We start from the raw sequence: 24,052 nt of genomic DNA on the forward strand, positions 1-24,052 counted from the left end.
TGCAGGGGGCTGTGGTGACATCGTGTAGGTTGCTATGAGATGCAGGGGGCTGGGGTGACATGGCGTAGGTTGCTAAGAGATGCAGGGGGCTGTGGTGACATTGCATAGGTTGTTATGAGATGCAGGGGGCTGTGGTGACATGGCGTAGGTTGTTATGAGATGCAGGGGACTGTGGTGACATGGCGTAGGTTGTTATGAGATGCAGGGGGCTGTGGTGACATCGTGTAGGTTGCTATGAGATGCAGGGGGCTGTGGTGACATGGCGTAGGTTGTTATGAGATGCAGGGGGCTGTGGTGACATCGTGTAGGTTGCTATGAGATGCAGGGGGCTGTGGTGACATGGCGTAGGTTGTTATGAGATGCAGGGGGCTGTGGTGACATCGTGTAGGTTGCTATGAGATGCAGGGGGCTGGGGTGACATGGCGTAGGTTGCTAAGAGATGCAGGGGGCTGTGGTGACATGGCGTAGATTGTTATGAGATGCAGGGGACTGTGGTGACATGGCGTAGGTTGTTATGAGATGCAGGGCGCTGTGGTGACATGGCGTAGGTTGTTATGAGATGCAGGGCGCTGTGGTGACATGGCGTAGGTTGCTATGAGATGCAGGGGGCTGTGGTGACATGGCGTAGGTTGCTATGAGATGCAGGGGGCTTTGCTGACATGGTGTATGTTGTTATGAGATGCAGGGGGCTGGGGTGACATGGTGTAGGTTGTTATGAGATGCAGGTGGCTGGGGTGACATGGAGTAGGTTGTTATGAGACGCAGCGGCTGTGGTGACATGGCGTAGGTTGTTATGAGATGCAGGGGACTGGGTTGACATGGCATAGGTTGATATGAGATGCAGGGGACTGTGATGACATGGTGTAGGTTGCTATGAGATGCAAGGGACTGTGGTGATATGGCGTAGGTTGCTATGAGATGCAGGGGACTGTGATGACATGGCGTAGGTTGCTGTGAGATGCAGGGGACTGTGGTGACATGGCGTAGGTTGCTATGAGATGCAGGGGGCTGCGGTGACATCACATAGGTTGTTATGAGATGCAGGGGGCTGGGGTGAGATGCAGGGGGCTGGGGTGACATGGCGTAGGTTGCTATGAGATGCAGGGGACTAGGGTGACATGGCGTAGGTTGCTATGAGATGCAGGGGGCTGGGGTGACATGGCGTAGGTTGCTATGAGATGCAGGGGGCTAGGGTGACATGGCGTAGGTTGCTATGAGATGCAGGGGGCTGGGGTGACATGGCGAAGGTTGCTATGAGATGCAGGGGGCTGGGGTGACATGGCATAGGTTGCTATGAGATGCAGGTGGCTGGGGTGACGTGGCGTAGGTTGCTATGAGATGCAGGGGGCTGTGGTGACATGGCGTAGGTTGCTATGAGATGCAGGGGGCTGGGGTGACATGACATAGGTTGCTATGAGATGCAGTGGGCTGGGGTGACATGGCATGGATTGCTATGAATGAGATGCAGGGGATTGTGGTGACATGGCGTAGGTTGCTATGAGATGCAGGGGACTGGGGTGACATGGCGTAGATTGCTAGGAGATGCAGGGAACTGGGGTGACATGGCGTAGGTTGCTATGCGATGCAGTGGACTGTGGTGACATGGTGTAGGTTGTTATGAGATGCAGGGGGCTGGGGTGACATGGCGTAGGTTGCTGTGAGATGCAGGGGGCTGGGGTGACATGGCGTAGGTTGTTATGAAATGCAAGGGGCTGGGGTGACATGGCGTAGGTTATGAGATGCAGGGGACTGTGGTGACAGGGCGTAGGTTGCTATGAGATGCCGGGGCTGTGGTGACATGTTGTACATTGCTATGAGATGCAGGGGGCTGTGCTGACATGTGTTATGTTCTGGGTTGTTTGTGGACCCGGGGTGGTAGCAGAAGCGATCACAGAAGCGGGTTTGAATAAAAAACTAGGTTTTTTAATATGTGCTTGAGTAGACATAAACTATGGCAGTAAATAAAAGTTCAGGAATATATAAATGTGAACAAGAGTTCTGTGGTGGGAGCAATGGGTTAATGTCCAGGTAGAAACAATTAGAGCTGTCCAGGTGTGGAGGTAGTGAGACTGAAAATGATCAAGCAGGTATGCAGGTAGTGATGCAGGAAATAATAAGCCAGGTATGCAGGTAGTGAACTAAGGCAAATGAACAGGATGTCAGCAGGCTCAGTCACTCAGGTATGGGTAAGGTATATGGAGGAGGTAGTGGAATCCAGCAGGGTTTGGAGCAGGTTAGGAAAAGCAGGCTTAAGCAATGAATCCAATAAACAGGTTTAAGCACAGGAACACTCTCACGTCTCGTAGAGAAACACATTGCACTGGCAATGCAAGGGAGCTCTGAACTCCCTTAAATTCACAGTGCTCAGCCGTGAATGGTCAGAGAGGAGCATGTGACACAACAGGATAGGGCAACTAGGTCACCTGACCAGAGACAAGATGGCAGCACCCATGCCAGAACGTAACGGAAGCACCCCCAGGCCTAACCAGACCAGAGTGACAGTATGTACCCACAGAACCACGCACAGCCAATGCTCTTCGCCAGGCACCACCGCCACCGCCAGACGCCCATCACCATAGCGTCCTCACAGGTATTAACCGTCGACTACCATGCCGAGAGACCCTGGTCGTGACAACATGATGTAGGTTGTTATGAGATTCCGGGGGCTGGGGTGACATGGAGTAGGTTGCTATGGGATGCAGGGAGCTGTGGTGACATGGCGTAGGTTGCTATGAGATGCAGGGGGCTGTGGTGACTTGGCGTAGGTTGCTATGAGATGCAGGGGGCTGTGGTGACATGGCGTAGGTTGCTATGAGATGCAGGGGGCTGTGGTGACATGATGTAGATTGGTATGAGATGCAGGGGACTGTGGTGACATGCAGTAGGTTGCTATGAGATGCAGGGGGCTGTGGTGACATGGCGTAGGTTGCTATGAGATGCAGGGGGCTGGGGTGATATGGTGTAGGTTGTTATGAGATGCAGGGGACTGTGGTGACATGGAGTAGGTTGCTATGAGATGCAGGGGGCTGTGGTGACATGGCGTAGGTTGCTATGAGATGCAGGGGGCTGGGGTGACATGGTGTAGGTTGCTATGAGATGCAGGGGGCTGTGGTGACATGGCGTAGGTTGATATGGGATGCAGGGGGCTGTGGTGACCTGGTGTAGGTTGTTATGAGATGCAGGGGACTGTGGTGACATGGAGTAGGTTGCTATGAGATGCAGGGGGCTGTGGTGACATGGCGTAGGTTGCTATGAGATGCAGGGGGCTGTGGTGACTTGGCGTAGGTTGCTATGAGATGCAGGGGGCTGGGGTGACAAGGCGTAGGTTGCTATGAGATGCAGGGGGCTGGGGTGACATGGTGTAGGTTGCTATGAGATGCAGGGGGCTGGGGTGACATGGTGTAGGTTGCTATGAGATGCAGGGGGCAGGGGTGACATGGTGTAGGTTGCTATGAGATGCAGGGTACTGTGGTGACATGGCGTAGTTTGCTATGAGATGCAGGGGACTGTGGTGAGATCTAATTGCTCCTGTGCCGGGTTGGTCGCTAGTATAGTATTAAAAAAAAATCCCTGGTAGGCGTCTGTCTGTCTGTTCGGGCTAATCTCGAGAACCACTGGACGGATTTTGATGCAGGTGTCACTGATCTATAGAGCATTTGTTGAGGAATGTTTAGGAGTATGACACATTAATGTATGACTATAGGGAGCCGAGCAGTGACGATTTTAGTGAGGCAAGTCAATGACAAAATGTACTTCCGAGCACTTTCTTGATTTACACTTCCTAAACCATTAAAGATATATCACAACGATGGACTTTATTTTAATACCATTTAGAGAATGATACGTATTATCTGGTTTCCCCAGACAAACTGATGTAAGCCCTGTTTACTGGTACAAAATCTCAGTTTTTCCCTTTTATTACCATTCCTATTTCAATGAGTGCGGTCAGCACTACACATTTGCACAGGACCAGCGCTAGGCTTCCAGCGCCGGTCCTGTGCTGCACGCCTGAGCCCATTTCCTCCCCCTGAGCGCTTGCCCAATAGCGCTAGGAGGCGGGCTCAGGCTGTGCATAACACACGCATCGCCGCTGCGTGTGTTAAACAGCAGCCAATGAGAGTCAGATAGACTCTCATTGACTGCTGCAGCACCCACTGCAAGAGCCGGACTTCCATCCGGCTCCTGCAGTGGGTAATGGGACTGACGTCATGACGTCAGTCCCATAATGCTGAGCGTGCCAGCCCGGGCGGACTGGCGGACGGGAGCGGCATCGCGCGGACAGGAGCAGGAGCAGCGTGGAATCAGGTAAGTATATTTTTATATATATTTATTTATTTTTAAACCTATCTGCACAACGGGGGAGGGGTTGGCTACTACTGGGGGGACCTCTACTGGGGGAGGTGTGGCTACTACTGGGGGTGCCATTGGGAGGACCTCTACTGGGGGGGGGCTACTCTACTGGGGACTACTACTTGGGGGGGTGGGACTACCACTGGGGGCACTCTAAAAGGGGCCTATTACTAGAGGCACTGCACTCGGGGGACCACTACTGGGGGCAATAATAGGAAGGGCCACTACAGGGACCACTGGATAGGGGGGGGTCACTACTGGGAGCCTGCATCAGGGGGACCACTACTGGGGGCACTGCATGGGAGGGGGGGACACTACTGCTGGGGGCACTATATAAGGGGCTTACTGCTAGGGGCACTGCGGGGACCACTACAGGGGGCACTAGATAGGGGGGATCACTACAGGGTGCCTGCATGGGGGGGACTACTGCTGGGGGCACTATATAAAAGGGCACTGCATGGGGGGGGACTACTACTGGGGGCACCATATAAAGGGCACTGCATAAGGGGATACCGCTATTGGGTGCACTGCATTGTGGGGACTGCTACTGGGGGCACTGCATAAGGGGGAACACTATGTGGGGCACTGCATTTGGGGGGGCCACTAATGGGGGTACTGAGTAAGGGGAACTAATTGGGGGCTGTATAAGAGGGACCACTACTGGGGATACTGTATAACGGGCACTACTATGGGCCTGCATGAGAGGGACCACAACTGCATACTGGGGGTACTGTATAAGGGGTACTACTGGGGTTAAGGTGCATATGGATAGGAATGTTCAGTTTGAAAATAAAGGGGTGTGTCATGTTGACACAATAATGGATGAGGGGGGTGAACCGCACTCACTGGTATGGTTATAGGGTAAGGGGAGAGGGGTGAGAATGGGGCAAGGGGGGGTATGGGGAGGGAGAGGGATGGTGAAAGGGATGTGCGTGTGTATAGCTGGGGTGGAGGGGGGGTTGGGGAAGGGTAAGTGCTGCGCCTGTGGTAGGAGTACCTGATCCTACCTGGATGTGGACTGTTGTTTCTGTCCTGTATCTCTTGGAGCGGTTATGCAAAAGCGTGCACACCGATCCCAGGTGCCGCTAGCCCGTCAAAGTCCGCCCACCCTACCGGGTACAGACACTGAGCCTACGCAGACAGCTCCAGTCTGCCACCAAGTACGCTACCACCATCACCATCAGCACGTGGCATAACCGCTCCAAGAGATACAGGACAGAAACAACAGTCCACAACCACAACGCTGCACAACAACCAGAGACTTCCGAATACCATCATCCCCATATCGCAACGCCATACCAGGCACCTACCGGTAGGTAAGTTGCACACTGTGCGGGACGCCGCCTCCACACCCTCCATACCACATTTGCCGAGCGATAAGACTGTTGACCAAAGGTCCAGCAGGGATTCCGTACTGGTCGAGAACTGCACGGTAAGGAGCCCCCTAAAAGGGCCCACCCACCTTCCCCCCCGTGCACGCATCTATCCACACCCCCTTACACCCCAGGGTCAATTGATTCTCAAGCAGCACTGTACCTACCCAAATAAAGAGTTTTGACCCAACTTTACCGACTCAGTCTCTCCTTTAGACACTCCGTACACACCCACACGCAGCACACACTCCCACTCCCCACAGAAGAGCGCGCCTCACCACCCTATTATTTGTCATGTTGACACGCCCCATTTTTAAGTGACCACGCCCATTTTTTTTGCCACACGTGCACATGGGGAGGGGGGGGGGGGGGGGGGGGCTCCCTTTTCAAATTTGCCCTGGGCTCCAAATACCCTAGTTACACCACTGCTTCCATCCCTTTCCTTTAACTAGGAAGTGGGTTGGATGCTGGAGGGTTGCCTACTCCTCTAGGAGTGTGTTGATAATACCCAAAATTCAGGAGTCCCCCAGATGTTACAGGAGTGTAAGCAAGTTGGGCGTAGACAGTCCTGGAAGTTTGGACCCGACTCCTCTGATATTAGCTGCCACTCATCAGTCAGAAGTGCACTTTGATTGCGAACAAACCAGGACAGTTACCTATATAATTATATCAGTGTTAGCTATTGAGAAATAATTTTTATTTATAAATAATATGTATTGACTACTAAATAGAGTGAATAAGTCAGCAGCATGTTAAAAATATCAAGGTCATTGGTATTGTGATATAGTCGGGATAGGGGTCCCTCTCCTGGGGTGGATGGACACCTCCTTACACACAGCAGCCAGGAAACAGTACACCAGTCCAGGGTTTTCGTGCAAGCTGGTCAGAACCAGTTTTTATTGTGCAATATAAAGCACTAAATAAAACATAAAAATAAATCCTAGCCCGTCTGGGCACTAACTAGACAGGTTATTCCCTCTCTACAAGTGGCAGGGCCTACTGCTTTACCACAAACACAGCACTTTCAAATATCACAGTGTCTCTGAACAAACCTCAGTGTCTGTTCTCCCCAGGGTATGTGAGACACTCAACCAAAACCTAACACAGCTTATCTGAGCTACTTCCAGGTGCAACTACTAATCAGCCTGCTCTCAGACTGAAAGGCCCAACACCTGGAATGGCCTGTGGATGGAGCCCTCCCTTCTCCTCACATCTACACCCCTAGGACCCATTATCCGGCTTTTACCAAAAGCCGACACTTCTGGTCTGTTTGGCATAACAGACTTTTCCAGTTTTTTTTTAAAAACACATGTGAAAGGAATCTGGGACACACATACCGTATATGCCATCCCAGACTTCTCCAGTGCTTCTATCACAGTATATATATATATATATATATATATATTGTGAAAGATTTAGTGTAGGACACCATTTGAAACCAGTGGCGTCTCTCCCTGTGATGACACCCGGTGCGGGCAGGGGCAGAAAAAAGGGGGGTGGCGTGGTCTTGCAGACAGGGAGGCATGGCCTCACAAGTAGGGATCATGGCCTTGCAGCCCGAACCCCCGGTTTAGTCACTCCAAGGGTCCTGGAAATGCGCCCGGAGACCAGTCTGTTAGAGGTGCCGGCTCCCTCACTGTGTCAGGAGCAATGCACAGTGCAGCACCCGGCTCCTGTCAGCACTTTGGTGTCACCCCTCGGCGAGTGACACCCAGGTGCGGCCCGCTCCCCCCATACTCCCCTTGTGACAGCACTGCTTGAAACACCTGGACAAAGTAACTACTGTAATTAGGGGACTTGTTAAATTGAAAGAATAAACAGTATCAGCAGCAATGGGCATCACCTAATCTGGCCAGGTTAAGCGATATATTTACTAAACTATGGATTTTTAAAATCCACAATTTTTGCCGATTTTGCCTGCCATGTTTAAAAGGGCAGTAATAGTAAAATGCAAAGTCAGGACTTGCATTGCATTCAATATTTTTGCCCTTTTAAATCTGTCAGGCAAAACCTTCAAAAATCGAGGGTTTTGAAAATGTATTGCTTAGTAAATATACCCCTAAATTATAGATACTTTCTTAAAAGGTAGTAAAATATGAGATATGGTAAGAACTTACCCTTGTTATCTCTATTTCTACGAAGTCCATAGGGTTCCACAGGATACCTTGGGGTATAGGTGTGACGTCAGTCGCAGGGCACCAAAGAGTTAAGCTTTCAGCCTCCCAGGATGCACTAGGTCCCCCTCCTATACCCCGCCCCCGGGCCAAGGCACCTCAGTTAGTTACCAAGCCATAGGCCGGAGGAGGAGAAGGAAGAGAGAGAACAAAGATCTGGACACATACACGAATCACATTCTCACCAGAGGGAGACGGAAAACCGGTGACCAGAGCAAAGCCCATCTGCAGCACAGGTGCGACAGGGCGGGAGTCCTGTGGAACCCTATGGACTTCGTAGAAATAGAGATAACAAGGGTAAGTTCTTACCATATCTCATATTTTCTACTTCAGGGTCCATAGGGTATCCACAGGATACCTTGGGGATGTCCCAAAGCAGTATCCTTTAAGGGTGGGGACGCTCCTGTGCAGAAAGGAGAATCCGCCGCCCGAAGGAAGCATCCTGAGAGGCGAAGGTGTCAAACCTGTAATACCTCACGAAGGTATGGACAGAAGACCACGTAGCAGCCTTGCAGATCTGAACTGCTGAGGCACCACGTCGAGCTGCCCACGAAGGACCCACAGACCTAGTGGAATGAGCCTTCAGAGAAGGAGGGACCGGTAGGCCTTCATGAAGATAAGCTTCAGAAATAGCCATACGGATCCAGGCTGCCAAAGTTTGCTTTGAAGCAGGCCAACCCTTTTTACGGAAGCCATAGAGGACAAAGAAAGCGTCCGACTTCCTAAACAAAGAAGTGCGGTCAACATAAGTCCTTAAGGCCCCCACAACATCCAAAGAGGCCTCACCCACGGAAAGACCCGGTGAGTTAAAGGCCGGAACAACTATTTCCTCGTTAACATGAAACTGGGAAACAACTTTGGGAAGAAACTCGGGCCGAGTGCGGAGCACTGCCCTGTTCCCGTGAAAAACCAAGAAAGGGGGCCTACAAGAAAGAGCCCCTAACTCAGAAACACGACTGGCCGAAGCAATGGCCAGAAGGAAAACAGTCTTAGCTGTTAGCCATTTAATATCCACTGAGCCCAGTGGTTCAAACGGCGGTCCTTGGAGAGCCCTCAGGACCACAGCCAAATCCCAAGGCGCCACAGGTGGAACAAAGGGCGGCTGAATACGGAGAACACCTTGCATAAAGGTGTGCACATCCGGGATTGTAGCAATCCTACGGTGAAACCAGACAGATAGGGCCGAAACCTGTACCTTCAAAGAAGCAAGGCGAAGCCCATGATCTAGTCCCGCTTGCAGGAAGGCGAGAATCCGAGACAGACGAAACTCCCGCGGTGCATAACCTCTCGGTCGACACCACTGGAAGAACGTATGCCACACGCGATGGTATATCCTCGCGGAAGACGGTTTCCGAGCTCGTAACATGGTACGCACCACAGAGCTGGAAAACCCCCGGGACCTCAGCATGGCCGTCTCAACAGCCACGCCGTCAAAGACAGCCGAGTCAAGTCCGGGTGAAGGCAAGGACCCTGAGACAGAAGGTCCAGTCGTAGTGGCAACCGCAGAGGACTGTCCACGGACAGACCCTGAAGGTCTGAGAACCAGTGCCGTCTGGGCACCGCGGGAGCTATCAACAGGAGCGTCCCTCCTTCCTGTTTGAATTTCTGGATTACCCGTGGAAGAAGGGAGACCGGAGGGAACAGGTATGCGAACCGGAACGTCCACCGGACTGACAGAGCATCCACCAGAGACGCCCCTTCGTCTCTTGTGCGAGACCCGTACACCGGCAACTTGTTGTTGTGCCGGGACGCCATGAGGTCGATTTCTGGAAGACCCCACCTGTCCACCAGTAGTTGAAAAATGTCCGGGTGCAGGGACCATTCCCCCGGATGAACATCATGGCGACTTAGAAAGTCCGCCTCCCAATTTAGCACTCCCGGGATGAAGACCGCTGATATGGCCGGAAGATTGCGCTCCGCCCAAACCACGATCCGAGAGACCTCTACGAGAGCCGCACGACTGCGAGTTCCTCCTTGCCTGTTTATGTAGGCCACGGTGGTAGCGTTGTCCGACTGGACCTGCACCGGGTGACCCTGGAGAAACCGCTGTGCCTGCTGGAGAGCATTGAAGACCGCACGGAGTTCCAAGATATTTATTGGAAGCTCCGCTTCTGTCGGCGTCCACCTGCCCTGGAACAAGTGTGGACCCGAAACTGCTCCCCAGCCCCGAAGACTGGCGTCCGTTGTCAACAGGACCCAATTTGGAACCCAGAACGGACGTCCCCTGTTGAGGTGGGTCGTCTTTAACCACCACGCAAGGGACAGGCGAACCTCCGGGGTGAGCACAATCGTCTGGGACTTCAGAGACTGAGGCAGCCCGTTCCATTTGGACAGGATCAGGTGCTGCAGAGGTCTGGAGTGAAACTGGGCGTATTCCACCATGTCGAACACCGACACCATGGAGCCCAGTAACCTCATCGCCGAGTGTAAGGACACCCGGCGGCTGTGCAGACAACTGCGCACCCTTGACTGTAAAGCAGAGATCTTGTCCTCCGTCACGAAGATCCTTTGCTGTCCCGAGTCCAATAAGGCTCCAAGATGCAGAATCCTCCGAGACGGGATTAGAGTGGACTTCTGCCAGTTGATTAGCCAGCCGTGCCGTTGCAGCAGCGCAATGGTCAGGTCCAAGTGGTGTAACAGGAGCTCTGGAGATCCTGCCACCAATAACAGGTCGTCCAAGTACGGCAACATGCGGACTCCCTGCAGCCGCAGAGAAGCCGCCATGACCGCCATCACCTTGGTGAAAACACGTGGTGCTGTCGCCAGGCCAAAAGGTAACGCCCGAAACTGGAAGTGGTCGCTGCGGATTGCAAACCGGAGGAACTGTTGATGGCGCAAAAGAATAGGGATATGCAGGTAAGCGTCCTGTATGTCCAATGACTCCATGTAGTCCCCAGGTTCCAGCGCCAGAATGATGGACCGTAGGGTCTCCATCCGAAACTTCGGGACCCGCAAAGACTTGTTGAGTGCTTTGAGGTTGAGAATCGGACGATATGACCCATTGGGTTTCTGTACCAAAAATAGATTTGAATAGAAACCCTGGCCCCTCTGGGAGAATGGAACAGGCACTATAACTCCAGCCTGGAGCATAGTGTGCAATACCTTCCGCAGCTCCGTAGCCTTGTTCCGGTCTGATGGTAGACCCGTGGTGAAGAATCGAGCCGGGGGTCTGTGCCGGAAGGAGAGGGCGTATCCATGGGAAACCACCTCCAGAACCCAAGTGTCTGTCGTAGTGGTCGACCAACACTGGGCGAACTGTAGCAGGCGGCCTCCCACCCTGGGATCCCCCAAAGGGAGGCCCGGACCGTCAGGCCGCAGGCTTGTCATCTGGCTTGGGGGCCGGACGTCTGGTACTCCATGCCTGCTTCCGGGGCTTGACCGATTTCTTAGGGCCAGCCTGTCGAGGAAACGACTGTGGTTTGGGCCTGCCCTGGGCCCTAGATGACCGAAAGGACGATGGTCCAGAACCAGAAGGAGCAGCGGCCGACGGGAGACAAGCAGATTTGGCTGCCGCCAGCGTGGCCACAATCTTATCCAGATCCGGACCGAAGAGAACTTCTCCGTTAAACGGCAACGCTTCCGGACCTTTCTTGGAATCTGCGTCCGCCTTCCAGGATCGCAGCCACAAGGTGCGACGAGCAGCTACCGCTGCTGAAGAAATTCTAGACACCAGAGTACTAATGTCTAGAGCCGCCTCGTTGATGTAGGTGGCCGAATCACGGAGATTGCCAATCAACTCCGCCTGTTCGGCCGGACAGTCGGATTCAAAAGAAGCCTCTAATGAATCCGCCCAGCGCTCCATCGCTCTGGCAACCCAGCAAATGGCCATAGCCGGCCGTGCTGCCCCCCCTGCAAGGGAATAAGCGGACTTCAGGCAGATTTCTACCTTGCGGTCCGTAGCATCCTTAAGGGAGGACATGGATGGCATCGGCAATGTGGCACTACGGACAAGACGGGTCACGTGAGAATCCACCTGTGGAGGGGATTCCCACTTAGCAAAATAATTATCCGCGAACGGATAAGCCACCGCCAGGCGTCTCTGCGGCTGGTATCTTTTGCCAGGTTGTTTCCACGCCTCCTCTAAATGGTCCACCAACTGACCCGAAAGAGGAAAGACTGTGGCATCGCCCTTCACATCTTTGAAAAAGGCATACTTAGATTTAGCCGCTGGGGGAACTTCGTCCTCAATCACCAAGGCTGTGCGGACCGCCCGAATAAGTCCAGGAATATATACTTTGGACTTAGCATCAGCGTCCTTAGTATGGAGAGGTTCCTGATCGTAAGGATCCAGAATCTCCCCATCATCAGACGTCCCTTCGTCATCCTCATAAGGAGCGGACAGAGACGCCACCGGCCTTTTATGAGGCCGCATCACAGACTCCCCTTGCAACACATCCGACAAGTGCTGTACAGAACTCGTCAGGGAGTTAACCCACGCTGGCTCCTGAGAACCCGGGAGCGGGGAAATAGGGAGACTGTGGGGTACCACCAATTGTCGTGGGAACCCCTGCATGGGTGACGACACCACAGACTGCAGGGACAAACCCACCGGAGTAAACGCGGGCTGCGGAGCTAACTGGCCCACTAAAGCTGTTAACGCCTGAGCGAAACAAGCCCAGGGCGGCTCCTGTACTGGTGCTGTAACCGTAATAGGCCGCGCCATGGACAAACAGTGCCGGCAAAGGCCCTCCGTGCTACCCTCCCCCTCCGCTAACGGTACTTTGCACGTGGTACACTGTAGCCGGAGGGGAAAATCACTTTCAGACATGATGGCACCACGTATGTGACCTCTCTCACCAATTAAGTATTAAATAGGCGAGAGACCACCCTGCAGCACCGCACTGCAAGGGCTTTAGCAGAAAGAACAGGGACAGTAATAAAGCTGACAGTTTTGAGAAGATAAAGTTACAGGCAGCAGCGCTAGCACAGTCACATACAATGCAGAGAAATAACAATTCCTGCACTAACAGCGCTGATCACTCAACTACACAGACACAGGGCCTGGTAGGACACAGCGCTGCATACACAGACCTGAGCCACAGTGGAGGAGAGGTATGCGGGGGGACCCAGACCACGATGCTTCCTTCCAGGCTTCCAGCAGCGTTCACCATGCCGAGGAGCAGAGAGAAGCTGGCCTGGGGGAGGAGCGCTGACACAGGTCCAGTCAGCACAGTGCAGAGAGGGCTGTGTGCAGCGGGGGAGGCGCCGGCTGTGAGACAGGGAAGGCGCGCTCCCCTGGCATGCATTTAACCCCTGGGACGCCGCAGCGCTACCGCTCTGCTGCGGTCCGCTGTCCCAGGGGGTAGTGGAAGCGCAGGTTGGTCGCCTGGCTCCACGCTGCAGCCAGTCCCCAGGGAGCCCCCTGCCTGGGGACTTAGGACCATGTGATCAGTGGGGACCCACCGCGGGACCCCGCTGCTTACCTCTGTCCCCCTTGAATCCGGCCATGGTCCGGAGCATCTGGGGTCACCGCTAGCTGTGACCCCAGACGCCCACCAGCATCCCCGGATCAGTACCGGCGGGGTGTAGGGAAGACAGCATGGACGTCAGGACTGACTGTCCATGCTGTTCATCCAGATGTGCAGCCACAGCTGCATGAAGAAAAAGCTTCAGGGGCTCTTCTAGCCCCCACTCCAACAGGTGCACCCGACTCCGGCCGGGCACCAAACTAAACTGAGGTGCCTTGGCCCGGGGGCGGGGTATAGGAGGGGGACCTAGTGCATCCTGGGAGGCTGAAAGCTTAACTCTTTGGTGCCCTGCGACTGACGTCACACCTATACCCCAAGGTATCCTGTGGATACCCTATGGACCCTGAAGTAGAAATGTAACTTTTTTAGAGAAAATAGCTTGGCCAATCAATCATATCATGTCACATTATTCAGAACCATATGTTCTGATATTATTATATGCCAGTCAGAGGGGCTCATATGCCTATTTTCAAGCCAGCAGTGTGTCCATATAATTATACACCATCAAGATGGTTATATACCAGCTCAACAGAGTAGCCAACTATTTTATTACATATATAGACAGAGACAAGACAGATACTGTAGATATATTAGTTACATTCACCTCAATTTTGCACAGCTCTACAGCACCCCCTTGTGTCCATGTCATTTATACAGAAGTGTTGGAGCCGTACAGCGTATAACTAACATGCAGCGGTGGGAAACCCTTCCTCTGCTGGTACCATAGAGAAGGCAGCATACGGCTACTTAAATAGGGCTTCCTCATGGTGGTATTTGGAAATGTCCCCAGCCCCTCCTTCCTCTGGAAATCCTGCCTATACCCCTGCTAGTGTGTCTGCCCGGTAGCAGCAGTTGGCCCTGAGGCTCAGTAACAGAGGATACATTTAAGCAGCAGAAGACCTGGCACCACCTCAGCGTCTCCCCATCCCTCCTGCACTATTTCCTGCCACTTATATGATCATTTGTTGTTTTAAACTTTAATTAAAAATGACATTATACGGAAACACAATGACAAAACAAAACAAATAATAGACACATCAGAGTTCAGCCTTAGATAAACAGTCAGTGAGCAATTTAGTAGAAAACATTTCTTTATAATTTTATAAAGTCATTATGGGTGAGAGAGTAATGTAGGGGGGGGGTTCCTGGAAGAGAACCAGGAAAGAAAGAAAAAAGGGGGGGGGTCAGAACACATGTCTGCATATATAACTCTGGATTTATAAATTAGGGATTTGCGCAGACCCCCGCATATTGGTTTTGGCTCTTAATCATCGTTGTGTTTTGGTTTTGGAAAAAAACACCCTAAAGTGTTTTACTTCCACTTTTACTTTTATATCTGGATTTCTTTTAAAATTGATAAAAACAGCTAAATATTGTAACTTGGACCTGTTGTCGTTCCTATAATGTTATTAACATCAATTTTCATCCATTTCCAGTAAATATTGACCTGCTCACTGCTCACAATTTTGTTTTCACCAATATTGGCCAAAGGGGATGCAGTTGTTATGCCGGGGGACGGGTTGCTGGCAGTTGAAATACCGATGCCGCAATCCTGCTGCGCGGGCATAATGCGAACTCTGGCAGGTACGTATGAAGATCATACTTGCCGACATTCAGCTCCCTCCTTCCGGGAGGGAGCTGAATGCCTGCATTGTGTGGGGGGCGTGGCCAGGCTATGATGCCGTTTTGGGGGCGGGGCCAGGGGCGTGACCGCACGATCGCGTCATCGTGGCCCCGCCTCCTCTTCACAATGCCGGAAAAAAGGCATTGTGAAGCAGGGGGCGGAGCCACGATGACGCGATTCAGCGCGAATCGCGCCATCGGGCCCCCCACCAGCGGGGGTTTTTACTATTAGTCTGGGGGGGTAGGCGGCAGCCGGGAGGCTTGCCTGCCTTTCCGGGGGGTCGGGAGCGGCACCCGATATTCGGGAGGCTCCCGACCAAATCGGGAGGGTAGGCAAGCCTGATGAAGATAAGCCGGAGATGGGGGTGGTTAGGATTAGGCACCCCCGGGGGGATTTAGGGTTAGGCACCCCCTCCACCCCGGGAGTGTTAGTGTTAGCATGCGGGGCTTAATGACGCGATTCAAAATTAATCGTGTCATTTAGCCCCGCCTCCTATGTAAATGTGCGCCAATCACAGCTATTTACTGTGACGGGGGCCGGGCTTAATAACGTGAACCATCAGGCCCCTCCCCCGTCACGACTCATTTGCTTCTCCTCCCCGGACATCTTCCGGGGAGGGGAAATTAAAGGTAGGCAACTATGACATAGGGCCTGATTCAGCTTTGGAAATAGAGTAAGATAAAGCAAGTAACCGTGAACCTGGACAAACCATGCTGCAATGTAAGGGGTGCAAATACATATTTTTTGCATGCAGGGTAAATACTGGCAGCTTCTGCCTGCAGCACACAAATGCTGCACAGCTTGTTAGGGTTAGGCACTCCCCCGGGAGACTTAGGTTTAGGGTGCCGCAAGGGGGGGTTAGGGTTAGGCACCACTGGGGGGGACTTAGAGTTAGGCAACACCTGGGTAGGTTAGGTTTAGGCACCACTAAGGGTGGGTTAGGGTTAGAGGGGAGGGCAGGGGAGGGATAGATTACTTACGTAGTCGCGTCGGGATCTCCTGCTGTTGGGCTTCCGGAGGTGGTATTTGAACTGGCGGCTAAAGAGCCGTCGGTATTTCAATACAATTCTGGCCAAAGGTTGCAGCCAGCTGACTGGCTAAACTAAGTGACAGAGCAGCAGCACAAGCACGTGGCAGTGTAAAAGAATATAGCATCTATAGTATCAATTGTAAGTAAGTGCAGCTCACTTCAAGGTTACTTCTAACAAACATAGGGCATACATACCCACCCTCCCGGTTTCGAGGGAGGCGACCGATTTTTCGGGTAACCCCCCCCCCCCCCGCATCCTCGGAAGGGTAGGACTTCTCCCGTATTATGTCCACTTCCTTGTGAAGTGGGCAGAATGGGGAGAATTTCCGCGGCGATCGCGGGTCCCCGTGTAGGGGCCAGGAATCAATGGCGCGATTATTAATGAACTGCATACTTTAGCCCCGCCTCCTATGTAAATGTGCGCCAATCGCAGCTATTTACCATGAAGGGGGCGGGCTTAATGACGCAAACCATCAGGCCCCGCCCCCATCACAACTCATGCTTCTCCTCCCCGGACGTCTTCCAGGGAGGGGAAATTAAAGGTAGGCAACTATGACATAGGGCCTGATTCAGCTTTGGGAATAGAGGGCCTGATTCAGACCCGTTCACTATATGCGTGCGCTCGCAATCGCAAGCGGCCCAATGTTCTGCGTATGTGCATGCGCACGCTTCGTTCTGCGCATGCGCGAACTACTCATTGCGATCGCATACCGCTCGCACTGCAAAGACAGCCCAGTGTAATGAGTGACAGGAGAGGCCGTTTGTGGGTGGTAACAGGGGAGGACACTAATAACGGGGGGTTGGAGATGCGAACGCAGGCGTGCCTGTGTTTCAACACAGTTTTAGAGGCGTGCATAATTAACAGGCAGCGTCATAGTACACGTCACATGCCGTGTTGATGGTGGGCGGCTCTGCCTGTGCGATTGGGCGTACGCATACACAAAGTGGCCGCTCGCTAAGACATGCCGGGCGTGCTTATGCCTTGGCGAGTGTTCGCTTCCCGTGGCGTCACTTTCACAAATTTGCATACGCATCTAGCGAGCGTACGCAGATAGCGAACGGGTCTGAATCAGCCCCTGAGTAAGATAAAGCAAGTAACTGTGAATATGGACAAACCATGCTGCAATGTAAGGGGTACAGCTTCTGCCTGCAGCCCACAAATGCTGGACAGCTTTATTGTTACACTACAATTTAGATGTCAGTTTGGACACCTCCCTCCCAAATCTAAATCTCTCTGCACATGTTACATCTGCAACCAGCAATGCGCGCTCCCACTGGTCATTTTTGACATCTATCATCGCCTGAACATGCAGGACAATCTACCGATATCGACAGGTTGTGCATGTGCAGGGATGATAATGTTCAAGGAACATATAGTTCAGTGTAGGCGCAGCACAGACTGTGATTACGACATTGTAATCATGCAGTCTTTTCACAGTCTGCTAGTGAATGTGCCCCTTTACTCTATTCCCAAAGCTGAATCAGGCCTATAGACAATAGCCTGTGTGCACTGGATTGCAGGTGCTAGCTATAACTGCCTACTCTCCCAAAATCTTCCAGAAGCCGCACCCCCAGAAGAGTAGGCACTTCTTTTCTTAGTGAAGTGTGCAGAATGGGGAGAAACTTACTGGGAATCTGCAGCCTGGTGGGGGGAGGGGTTTAATGATGCAATTCTATGATAATTGTGTCATTTGAACCTGCCCCCTATTTAAATGTATGTGATTTGCAGCATTTTGTCAAAAGGGGGTGGGCCTAATGACACAAATAGTCCAGCCCCGCCCCCATCACTGCCCACCTGCTTCTCCCGGACAGAGGCGTCACCGGGTCTGGTGACACCCGATGCGCACTGTACACCCCCACCCCCACGTGGCGAAGATGCACATGGCTCAAAAAGGGGGCGTGGCCTAAAAAAATAGATGTGGCCTTAAAGGGAAACCCTATTGCATCACTCCGGGGGGAGTGCCCAACGTTCCCGGAGATGCTGGGCTGCCCCCGGAGGCTAGTGCATGCACTGGCGGCTTCTCCTGTGTGACAGGAGCCGAGTGCTACAGGAGAATGTCACATTGCTGGCATTTTGGTCTCAACCCCTCCGAGGGTGACAGCCGGGTGCGGCCCGCACCCCCATAGTGATGCCACTGACCCTGGAGAGGACATTTCAAAAATAGATAAGTATTGTGATAGCCAGTGGCGTCCCTACCTCTCTTTTCACCTGGTGCAGAGAGTTTGCACTGCGCGCAGCTGCGCAGCTCGCCGTCAAGTAAGGGGGCTTGGCCTCGCAGGTTGGGGTGTTGCCTCGTGGCCCAAAACCTCATTTTTTTGTCACACGGGGGTGCCGGAGGTGCAGGCTTCCCCCCGTGGACCTGTGTGAAGTGCCGGCTCCCTTACTGTTCTAAGAGCCGAGTGCAAGATACCAATTTTGGGGCCCCCCTCTCACCATTATTACAATCTGTGGCTCATCAGCTCTTTAAATAAACAGAACAATAAATTGAAATATTATAAATACTAGTAACATATCATGTAACAACACTGAAAAGAAAGTATCCCAAATCTACCAAAAACAGCAACTCAATTATACAAGGCAAAAATTGTCAACATGTTAACAAATACACGCCCGCCTAATAAATAAACCACACTTTAACCTCTGATTCATGCCCCTGTACAGCACCCTGAATGAAAGGTCCGCTGCGGCCTTGAAACGTCGGCTATGTATGTATGGGTTGGGTATGGGATGCCGGCTCTCAGAATTCCGATGCCAGCATCCCGACAAAGTTAGGACACGGACACCTGTCGGTAAGTATCCTATCTCTACCCCTAAACCTAACCCCCCCTCGTCACAGCCTAACCCTAATCCTCCCCCTAACCTTTGCCGCCAGAAGCCTAACCTCAACCCCTCTCAGCACAGACCCCCCTCCCCTCACAACACAGACCCACTCTTTCCTCACATCACTGACCTCTCTCCACTCTCAGTACAGACCCCCCTCCTCTCACAGCACAGACCCCCCTCCTCTCACAATCACTGACCCCTCTCCACTCTCAGTACAGACCCCCCTCCTCTCACAGCACAGATCCCCCCTCCTCTCACATCACTGACCCCTCTCCGCTCTCAGTACAGACCCCCCTCCTCTCACAGCACAGATCCCCCCTCCTCTCACATCACAGATCCCTCTCAGCACAGACCCCCCCTTCTCCTCTCACATCACTGACCCCTCTCAGCACAGACCCCCCCTTCTCCTCTCACATCACTGACCCCTCTCAGCACAGACCCCCCCTTCTCCTCTCACATCACTGACCCCTCTCAGCACAGACCCCCCCTTCTCCTCTAACATCACTGACCCCTCTCAGCACAGACCCCCCCTTCTCCTCTCACATCACTGACCCCTCTAAACACAGACCCCCCCTTCTCCTCTCACATCACTGACCCCTGTCAGCACAGACCCCCCCTTCTCCTCTCACATCACTGACCCCTCTCAGCACAGACCCCCCCTTCTCCTCTCACATCACTGACCCCTCTCAGCACAGACCCCCCCTTCTCCTCTCACATCACAAAGCCCCTCTCAGCACAAACCCCCTTTCCTCACATCACTGACCCCTCTCAGCTCAGGCCCACCCTTCCCCTCGGCACAGACCCCTCTTTCCTCACATCACTGACCCCTCTCAGCTCAGGCCGCTCTCCCCTTACAGCACAGGGCCCTCTCCCCTCACCTCTCACAGAACAGCACATTTCTCCCCTCCCTGCTAGCCATAGGCAATACTAGACAGTCAGCCAGGAGTGAGGTGAAGATGATAAAGCTGAAGCAACTGAGGGTGGGGAACAAACAAAGAGAGGTAAAGAGAGTGGAAAAAATGGGAGAAGAGTTAATAGTAAAGGGGGAAACAAGAAGAGTGAAAGAGGGTGATGAAAGAAGGGGGACCACTGGGGCAGGGCCGTAGCTAGGGTAGTGCGGCTGGTGCCCTGGCACAGGGCACCACAGGGCAGGGGGCGCTGTTTGGGCCTGTCAAATTTCTGTTTATTATCATTCTCGCTTGTAGCTTCCTCTTATTTCATCCCCAGCATCTCCTGGCCTCTCCTATCTCTTCCCCATGAGGTCATTCCCCATTTTTGGGTGCATTATGTCCCTTTGAAAAATGAGGGGGGCGCCAATGCTCGTTCTGGCACAGGGCACCAAAGAGTTTAGTTACGGCTCTGCACTGGGGAGTAGTGGTGGGACAGAACAAGGGAGGTGAGTACATTAGTGTAGAATAATCACAGAGCATGTTACCAGAGATTGTACTAGATACTGTATAAATTAGACATGATGTATAACAAAACAGGTTATCAGACATTATGGGGTGCTGAAAGATGGCAGGGGGTGTGAGTTTTTCAAGAAGTCAGATTAAATAGAAAAATGTCCATAAAAATGTCAAGACCCCCACCCCTCCCTCCCACCCAGCATAGTACCTGTGTCATGTACAGTACCTGTAATAACTGATTCTTACTTCATGTAAGCCATGCTACCTACCTGCATTGCTCCCATCTCCAGGTGCAGCCTGAGACAAAAGGGTCAAGTCCGACTCCCAAATCAACAGGTTGTCACACGCGGGTTGGAGCAGCAGAGAGGGCGGGCCCAGAACATAATGAGAGTGACGTCACTGGCACCACACTCCGCTGGGAACCTGATCAGCGCTGCCGGAGGAATCCCAAATAGCTGTATTGGCTGAACTCTCTCCGGACCGGGTGGCACAGCTGTCAGCAGACCAGCCAAGACCAGCGGGCCCCCTTTGCTGCAGTACTGGCTGCTGCAAGTGAGTGCTGCTCAGCAGGGCAGGATTAGGGTCTGTGGGGGCCCCTGTGCAACAAACGTATCGGGGCCCCTATCAATAAATGTGTTTATGTGTATATATATATATATATATCTATATATATATATATCTATATATATCTATACACACACACGCATATATATATACACATATATGTGTATATATATGTATGTATATATTTAAACAAACAACATATATATGTGTATATACATGCGCACACACACATACATTGGGTTGTCTGATGTGTGTGTGTCAATATATCTATATATATATATATAAATAAAATAAATAAATATATATATATATATATATATATATATCTAGACACACACACATATATATATATTCGTGCTAAATCGCGTCATCGTGGCTCTGCCCCCTGCTTCACAATGACTTTATTTTCGGCATTGTGAAGAGGGACGGGGCCACGATGACGCGATTTAGCTCAGAGTCAGTGCCCGGCCACGCCCCCCCTCTGTGTGCAGGCATTCAGCTCCCACCCAGGAGGAGGGAGCTGAATGTCGGCAACTATGATACACACACAGATATACATATACATATATAAATTACTACTTACTCTAGAGGCAGCAGGCCAGCAGCAACAGAAGGGGCAGAGCCAAAAACGGAAGGGCGGGGCTTAATCGCGGGCCGCGGCAGGCGGCTCCTAGTCCGTTGAAAAAAAAAACCACTGGTCTTCTTGGGGATAGTGCCGGGGACACTGTCTGGGGGCCCCCTATGTGTGGGGGCCCCGGGACTACCGCCCCTGTCGCCTTCCCTATAATCCGGCACTGACTGCTCAGCTCCTGGCAAGCATGATCATGTGACATCACGTCACAGCGTGCCCGCACCCACTGAGCAGCCTTCAGGAAGTGACTGTGAAGCTGCATGTTCTCTCCAGGGTCGGATTCCAGGGGGGCCCGGCCACGGGCCCCTTGGGACCCACCAGGCCCTAGGCGTCCACCTAAGTTGTGAAATCAAGAGGGAGGGACTTACATGCAATCCAAAACACGCGAGTACCAAACTTGGTGAGAAGAGTCAGGACTTGGTTCGACTTGGAACACCAAAGTTCGGGTCTGTTCGGTATTCAGCTATACCGAACCGCTCATCTCTAATATACAGCAAATGAGCAAAGTGGCAGCAAGATTAATCTGTATTCATGGACATTTGCACCCATTTGTTCTGTAAAACTGGATTTAGGGCCTGATTCAGAGCCGTTCGCTATTTGCGGTCGTTCGTTCAAAAACAAGGGGTGGCTATTCAAATGATCCCTTCGCAAATTGCAGTCTGTTCCCACCTCTAAGTCTGAACGAGCGCGCAAAACATACGCTCGTTTATTTGATAAAAACGCCCCCTGGCCGCTCGCACCATACGTCATGTCCGCTATTTATTAGATTAATCGAGTACATCGTACAGCGTATGAACTGCTCGCTATTCTTGTGGTTGCTTTTTTCAACCGCTATTTTGCGAGCAGTTCTGACTATAAAATAACCCAGTGACGTGGTCAGTGACGCTGCTGTATTAATTAGGCACACCCATAAAACGCCCGTTTGACCTTTAAGCACGCCTGCGTTCTGATCTCCACTCCCCGTTTTCAAGCACCTTCCCCTGTTACCACCCACATACTCCTCATTCTGTCACTCAAAATAGCAGGCACTCGCTATATAGCTTACAAGCGATTTTCGGCCGCACTGACTGGTTCGCGCATGCGTACTAAAAACCGTACGCATGCGCAGATGTGCGAACATCGCTCGGAACGAGCGTACTGCCGCTAGCGAGCGGCTCTGAATCAGGCCCTTAGTTCTCCAAATCTGTGTCTATTCTATGTCTATGGACAACAACAACTGTAAGAAAAAAATAAGGGTCTACTGTATATCTATCAAGAAATGGCAACTTGCTATGTTACACTCAGAAGTAATGCTCCCTAATGCATCGATCTGAAGCAGTGCAGGCTAGGGATCGCCATCAAACATCGATGATTCAAAATCATTGATGGTTTATGACCGATATTGAATACTTTTACCATCGATGACTAAGAGCCAATGGTTCTTAGCCACCGATGAACGAGTGGGAGCCAATGTTTTTTTTTTTTTTTTAGGACAGGACGTAACTTAGCCCTGCCCCCTGGCTGCCGCTAAGCCCCACCCCTGTTTTTGATTGGCCCGCACCGGTGGCCATTGAGGGGTGCAAACCATCAATGGTTCACCATAGATGGTTTTTGTCCCATGACGGTAACCACCAATGGACCCATCGATTGTAAACATCTATGGAAACCCCACCGATGGCCATCCCTAGTGCAGGCCTATAATCACATTACCTACAGCCTCTTAACCTATGGGCCAGGTCCAAATCATAGTTTACAATGACATTTAGGGGTATATATACAGTACTAAAGTGCAGGTTTATAGAACCTGAGGTGTTGCCCGTAGCACCCAATCAGATTCTACTTATTTATCTAGCACCTTATGGAAGATAATAGCTAGGAACTGATTGGTTCCTAAGCATGGGTTGATCCCCCTATTTGCAAAGTAATTTGAAAATAAATTACTACATTAATTATTATATTATTCATTTTCATGGTGTTCATGAAAGTCCCCAATTTACTATTTAATACTTAGGTAGAAAAAACTAAATTAAGTATAAGATAGGACATTATTAATTAAAAGCTTAGCATAGGTTAGAAGAGCCGATTCGCAGACCTAAACTGACACCCAGCCAAAAATGTTGTAGATGTTGGTACTACTCTCATTTTTGAGAACTGCTAGTAAAACATAATTATGTATAAGACAAAACAGCCGTCCAGCATCACCTTTGTACTAAGACAGTAAAATAATATTTACAAAGGTAATTAGACCATTCCTCTTATCATTCCTTAATGTAACTTCATTACTTACTAATCTTCAACAGAGACCTAGCTATGCAAATATCAGCAGTGCCAATAAAGTTATATTACCTTGGGCATAGATCGGTTGTCACAATGTCTTGGCACTGAAGTCGGTGATGTCTTCTACTTCCGACCTTCCAGGTTATATCTAGCTCACAGGCGGTGGGGCTATTAACCTTTAGTTCTTTTGTGTCCCCTTGTACAATTAGATGCCCTGAGAATTGCAGTGGTATTTATAGTTCTGTTTATTGAGCTATTGCTTGTGCGCAGGGCAGCGTCCCCCTGTGCTTCTAACATGCCAGGCTGATGTTTTCCTGCTTGGTTAAACTCACAGTAGATGAGGTCTTGGGAC

The 24,052-nt window shown here is 51.6% G+C and overlaps 1 protein-coding gene across 1 annotated transcript in view; it reads right to left on the reverse strand.

Annotated features, from left to right (window-relative positions):
* The window catches only part of MC1R (melanocortin 1 receptor), a 33,218-nt gene extending 9,377 nt beyond the window's left edge, over positions 1 to 23,841 (reverse strand). The window contains exon 1 of the mRNA XM_088449416.1: positions 23,770 to 23,841. The gene's annotated coding sequence lies outside the window, so the exon portion shown is untranslated. The remainder of the gene's footprint in view (positions 1 to 23,769) is intronic.
* Positions 23,842 to 24,052: the final 211 nt, after the last annotated feature.

This window comes from Taudactylus pleione, unplaced genomic scaffold (genome assembly GCF_031769625.1).
Source record: "Taudactylus pleione unplaced genomic scaffold, aTauple2 ptg000484l, whole genome shotgun sequence".
Taxonomy (NCBI): Eukaryota; Metazoa; Chordata; class Amphibia; order Anura; family Myobatrachidae; genus Taudactylus; species Taudactylus pleione.